The 6,056-nt window shown below is 60.0% G+C and overlaps 2 long non-coding RNA genes across 3 annotated transcripts; one reads left to right on the forward strand and one right to left on the reverse strand.

Annotated features, from left to right (window-relative positions):
* Positions 1-1,929: 1,929 nt before the first annotated feature.
* On the reverse strand, positions 1,930-3,191 carry LOC135425374 (uncharacterized). The gene is made up of 2 exons (XR_010435575.1): positions 3,115-3,191; positions 1,930-2,650 (listed from the first exon to the last, which is right to left on the reverse strand). It is a non-coding gene; the product is annotated as an uncharacterized LOC135425374 (long non-coding RNA).
* Positions 3,192-3,273: 82 nt separating this feature from the next.
* LOC135425357 (uncharacterized) lies at positions 3,274-5,807 on the forward strand. Of its 2 annotated transcripts, XR_010435565.1 has the most exons (3): positions 3,274-3,491; positions 3,591-3,701; positions 5,501-5,807. It is a non-coding gene; the product is annotated as an uncharacterized LOC135425357 (long non-coding RNA). The 2 variants fall into 2 exon arrangements; XR_010435566.1 differs by lacking the exon at positions 3,591-3,701.
* Positions 5,808-6,056: the final 249 nt, after the last annotated feature.

Consider the following 6,056-nt stretch of genomic DNA (forward strand, 5'->3'; position numbering starts at 1 on the left):
TCTCTCCAAGCCGGCCCGTCTCTGCCAAAACCGCTGGAAGAGGGGGGGGAGCTGCCAAGGCAGGCGGTGGGGGAGGGCACGGGAGCTGTGCCCACCCGCATGGGTGCCACGGGGGGTTTGGGGTCACGGGTGAGTGTCGCATCCCGGGGGGCACCTGGGGGTCCCGCATCCCGGTGACACCGGCCGGAGGGGGATGGGATGGAGGTGGGGATCGGTTGGGTGAAGGGATGGGGGTGTCCAGGGAGGGAATTCGGGGGGGTTGCCATTCCAGCCGTGGGGTGCAAGGGACGGGACTGGCCCGATGCCCGGTGTCGGTGACGGGTGCCAGTGTCCCGTACTCGGAGCCCGGATCTCGGTACCGATGTCGGTGCATTGAACCCTCTGCCAGTGCCAGGGCCAGTGCCCGGGGCCGGGGCCCGGTACCGGTGCCAATGTTCGGATCCCGGTGCTCGTGCCAGTGTCTGATTCCCGGTGCTGGTGCCGGTGTCTGGATCCCTGTGTCAGTGCCCCGTGCCCCGTTCCGGTGCCAATGTCCGGATCCCGGCACTGGTGCCAATGCCGCTGTCCAGATCCCGGTGTCGGTGCCCCATGTCAGTGCCTGGTGCCGGTTCCCGGATCCCGGTGAGGGTGCCAATGCCGGTGCCAGTGTTCGGATGCCGGATCCCGGATCCCGGTGCCGGTGTCCGCCGGCGGTGGCCGTTAGGTGGCGGGCGCGGGGTGTCCGGCCGCCGGCAGGACGGGAAAACCGGGCAGTTTGCAGGAAAACGCGCTGCCGGGACCCGGCGGTGCCCTCCCGGCCAGGGGTGTCCTGGGGACACGCAGCGCCCGGCCCGGCCCGAGCTGGTGATGCCCACGCGGCCCCCGGTGCCCCCCGAACCTGGGGCTGGAGAGTCTGGGCTCCGTCAGCTCTGAGTCCAAATCCCGGCCCTGAGTGTCCCCACGGGCCACCCCGGCCCCTTTCTCATGGGGTATCTCTGCACGGGTGTTGGGGGACAGCTGGGGCGGCACTGGGTTAAACTGGGGGATGAATCATGGAAAAATGGAATGGTTTGAGTTGGAAGGGACCTTAAAGCTCACCTCGTTCCACCTCCTGCCATGGGCAGGGACACCTTCCACTAGCCCACATTGCTCCAAGCCTCATCCAACCTGGCCTTGGACACTTCCAGGGATGGGGCAGCCACAGCTTCTCTGGGCCTCACCACCCTCACAGGGGAGAATTTCTTCCCAATATCCCATCTAACCCTGCCCTCTGGCAGTGGGAAGCCATTCCCCCTTGTCCTGTCCCTCCACCCCTTGTCCCAAGTCCCTCTCCAGCTCTCTTGGAGCCCCTCTAGGCCCTAGAAGGGGTTCTGAGGTCTTCCTGGAACCTCCTCTTCAGGTGAACACCCCCAGGTCTCCCAGCCTGACTCTAGAGCAGAGGGGCTTCAGCCCTCGGAATATCTCTGTGGCCTCCTCTGGACCTGCTCCAACAGCTCCATATCCTTCTGATGCTGGGGACCCCAGAGCTGGAGGCAGCTCTGCAGGTGGGTTCTCACGAGGGCAGAGTAGAAGGGGAGATTTCCCTCCTTCAACCTGCTGTGTGGATGAAGGACGAGGAAAGCAAAACATCCCTCTCACCGCAAGTCCAACACTGCGACTTCCCTGCAGTGCCAGGAGCTGAGATGCTGCTCATCCCAGTGCCTGCCTCCCCATGAGCCCCAAGCTGCTGCCAAGGGAGGGAGAGCACGGAAATGCCCTGTCTGCACCCCCTTCCCGCGGGGCTCCCCGTCATCCCCCCATTCCCAACGTTCCTTCCACCGCTGCGGAAACTGGCAGCAAATTATCAGCAAATCCACCCAGTTCCTCCTGGGCTGTGAGAGGTGTGAAGGCCCAAACCTGGCCGCCCTCCTAAAGAAGTGTAAGCTCAATCCACGCTCAGGACAGTCCCTCTGGAGCCCGGCTGTCTGGCTTGTCTCAGCTCCCACTTTATTTTAGGGAAAGTGCTGATGGCTGTGGCCGCAGGAAATCTGGGAGGTGGGAATTAGGGAACGTTTTGCCCTCCACACCCCGCGCTGGGACGTGCCAGGGGATGGTGTTGGTGGGGGTGTGGATGAGCTGCTGGCCCCCCGGTGGGTTTTGCATGGACTTGTGTGGGATTGGGAGTGGATTTTCTATTCACCTGCATCCTTGCAAAAGGCTGCAGGCTGGGGACATGGAGCACCCCAGGATGTGGAGAGGGGATGAGCGTCGTCCGGGGCAGCACAGCCGGGCTGGCCCGTCTGTCCGTCCGTCCGTCCGTCCCCCGGCTGGCGTTGCCGGGTGATGTAATGCTTGAGTGAAAACACACGCGGTCGTTAAACACGAGCTCTCTGCTCCAGAGGAGCGGCGCGGGAGCTGATGGATGCAGGGACCAGCAGCTTTGCAGCGGTTCCAGCAGCCTCAGGGCTGTGATGTGACCCGCGGGACACAGACCCCCGGACGGGGCTGGCCGGGAGTCCGGGTGATGCATCCTCGGTGCGTCTGTCTGTAAAACATGCCCAGAGCGGGGCTGGGAAAGCGGCCTCGCTGGGAAGCAGAACTGGGAAGCAGAACTGGGGCAGCTGGCCGGCTCCGAGCAGCTCCCATCCCTTGCCAGTGAAAGGGCTCTGACTTTTGAATGCGTGATTTGTACCTAGAAAGAATAGATGTGAGGCAAGATCTCCCCGCCCCTGGCACTCGCGCCGGGAGCGGGATCCAAACCCTTTGTGATTTGGCCGGGGCAGAGCCGAGCGCTCCGCGAGCCGCCCCCGGGGACGGGCTGGGAGTGTCCCCCCAAGTGTGCAAAGAGCCGAGGAGAAGCTGCTGGGGAAGGCACAGATACGGGTACTGTCTGATGGGAAGGGGGCAAGGCAGGAAATTCTTCCCGCAATGGGGAAAAGAAGGGAATTGCTGCATAGTGCAGTGTCTGGGGGAGAAAACCCAGCGCGAGAGCACCTGGGGCCACATCCGGGACCTGCCGGGATTTGCCGGGAGCTGTGGAGCTCTGGGAAGGACGGATGGTTCCTGCATCCAGTCCCCTCGCGGTGGCAGGTGCAGGTCGCACACGGCCCCCCGAACGCTGACATAGCTGCTGGGGGAGATGCCAAAGAGCCTTACGCTGCTGTCACACACTCCGAGCTGTCCCGGGGGTAACACCAACGTGCAAAACACAGAAGTAAACACCCCTTTGCCATAGCTACGAGGAGCCCCACACCTGCCCGGCCCCCCAGACCCCAATCCTGCTCCGTGAGCTGTTGACGGCGTTGCCGTAGTAACGGGGTGTGACGGGGCTTTATGGATGCACTCAAAGGAAAGGTATGTGTGAGGGGCAGGCCACGGAAACAGCGTGGCCTCCTCACGGTCCCGGGGCAGCTGAGGCTGGTACGAGGGTTCAGAACAGCCAGACTCACCAGCATCATGTGGGGCTACATGGTTTTTGTCCATCCTGTCTCTCTGCTGAACAAGTGTTTGGCCATGGTGCTTGTTCCAGGAAGGTGGGGCAGGTTCCATCTTTCACCAAGGGACAGGGAAGCTGCCTCTTCCCATGCTGAGCATCCTTATGCTTTTCTGCCTTGTTAATTGTTGACCAACAGGTTGTCAGCCCTCTGGATGGTGCAAAAAAGAAAGCTCCAAACTGTCTGAAATGGACACCTCTGTCAGTCAGGCCAGAGAAATGCCTCCCCAGGCAGGGGCAGGAGGGGGAGGTGGGTTGTGAGGCATGGACAGGGCTCTGTGGTACCCAGGAATCAAGGCAAGTCTCTGCTCGGCCTTATTTTCAGCAAGTGGAACTTTCTGGCTCGCCCAGTGCCACACTCAGAGCTATTGTCACCAGCCCACAGTTGTCCCCATGGCTCTGCCGGGCCAGCTCTGACATTTGCAGCCAGGTCTGAGCTGTGGGCAGCAGGCAGGGCACCAGCCAACACCCCAGCACGTGGCTCCAGCTGCAGCTCTTGTGTTTTCTGGCCAGAAACCTGGATAAGCCCTGCCCATGGCAGGGTCTCTGGAGCAGGGGAACATCAGCCCCTGCTCCCATCAACCATCCAAGAGTCATGGAGTTGGGCTGGAGACTGGGCTGGATGGGCAACTGTTAAAGCATTGAGGATCACTGGGTACTCCAAATGTGGTCTGGGGGTGGGGTCCCCATCTCCCTCTCCCCTGTGCATCCCGTGGCATCCCCCAGCACGTTCCCTGGGGAGAACACTCAACCCCATCTGTGCAGCCCATGCCACAGCCCCACAGGACACCCATATGGCACATGCCTGGGGCAGCTGAGGGAGCCATCCTGTCCTTGGGATGAGGCTGGAAGCCACCATGGACATGTGTCTCAGCATCATGCACAGGATCCTAGACTAGAATCATAGAATCATAGAATGACCTGGGTAGGAAGGGACCTTAAAGATCATCTCATTCCACCCCTGCCATGGGCAGGGACACCTTCCACTATCCCAGGTTGCTCCAAGCCCTGTCCAACCTGGCCTTGAGCAGTCCCAGGGGTGGGATTGTCTCAGCTGTCCCCAGGTACACGTGGTGCTGGAGACATGAGAGGTGTTGCCAGCACTGCAGGGGCTGTCTGGGGACTGTGGGACCTCTCCCTGCCAGGTCCCACTGTACATCTGCCTGTTGGGTTTGATGAACTAACAAGGCTCGTGTGACCCCAGTCATACCCTGCCCAACCTTAACTTCCCATTAGCTCCTCTTTCCCTGGCAGTCCCTGCCTGGGGTTTTTATGGGAAGAGGTTTTGCCAACACAAGGATGCTGCTTGGTGGGACCAGAGCTGGAGCTGCAGCCAAGTGTGGCAACAGGCTGCTCTTCCTTGGCATGACCAACAGAAACAGCATCGTCCTCCCACAGCCAAGGTCCTTTGGGAATGGTTTCCATTGAAATCTCCTCGGGAGAGAAGGGGAGACACGATCCCCAGCCCCTTCTATAGACCGCTCACCCCCGTTTCTCTTTTCTGCTGTGTGTGAACAACCAGGGCCAGACCCACGACTCCTCCTTGGTAACTGCTCTGTAACACTGGGCCACCCATTCCTTTCCTGTCCCTCCACGGTGCTCTCCTTTTCCGTCTTTTCCCCAGTTCTTGTGCCTGGTTCCCCCACCCTTTGGCCCCCAAATCACTGCTGAACTGATGACCCCCTTGCTGGAGGTCACAGCACTTGTTCCAGCTCTCCTTGGTCACAGCCATGTGCCTCCCGCACAGGCTTTGCCTCTCTCTCATCCTCTCCCCTTCCCTGGTGGATAATCAGCTCTCCTAGTTCTGGGAAGACCCCTGGATGTGCAGCACAAGTGAGGCTGGGATTGTACTGTGAGTGGTGCAGCCCTGGGACAGCAGTGACGGGATCTCCATCCTTGGACATGTTCAAAACGTGCCTGGACAAGGCCCTGAGCAGTTGGACCCAGCTTTGGAGTGCTTGCTCAGGGGTTGGGATGGAGACCTCCAGGCTTCCCTTCCAACCTAAATCCTTCTATGATTTATATTGAATTCTCTTCGGTATTTTGCAGTTCTGGGAAGCCTTCAGTGATGTATCGTTGAACTGCTCTAATCCAGTGCTGGCCAAGGAGGGATTTAGTGGTCCTGGCTCCACACATCTCATTCACATTGTCCTTCCCAAGGACAGCTGAACATCTGCTGCCCATAGGTGACCCCAGGCCGCCGCACGGCCCCGCTCCCAGCTTGGGTGTGAAACCTCTGCCTGCCTCCATCCCCGCCGACCTGTGCCTGGAGCTTTCAAGTGGCTGTTTTCATCCTTCTCGGGGCCGTCTGTGAGCATTCCAAGGGTTGATTAAAAGGTACCATCGCTGCAAAACATGCTGTGCCTGAGTGGATGGAGCTTTCAGCAGCCGAAGCACAGTGTTTACTGGAAGGCGCCGCGGTCGTCCTCGGTCAGGACTGATTCCCTGCCAGATGTCAGCTCTGACCCCCAGCAGCTTCAAAATTGGAGGATTGTTTTGTATTCTCGAAAGAAAGGGGGGAATAAAAAAAAAAAAAGAAAAAGGAAAAAGGGGGTATGTTTATTATGAAGATATTGCTTTTCGCTGCCTGTGTGCTCCGCCACGG

This window comes from Pseudopipra pipra, chromosome 21 (genome assembly GCF_036250125.1).
Source record: "Pseudopipra pipra isolate bDixPip1 chromosome 21, bDixPip1.hap1, whole genome shotgun sequence".
Taxonomy (NCBI): Eukaryota; Metazoa; Chordata; class Aves; order Passeriformes; family Pipridae; genus Pseudopipra; species Pseudopipra pipra.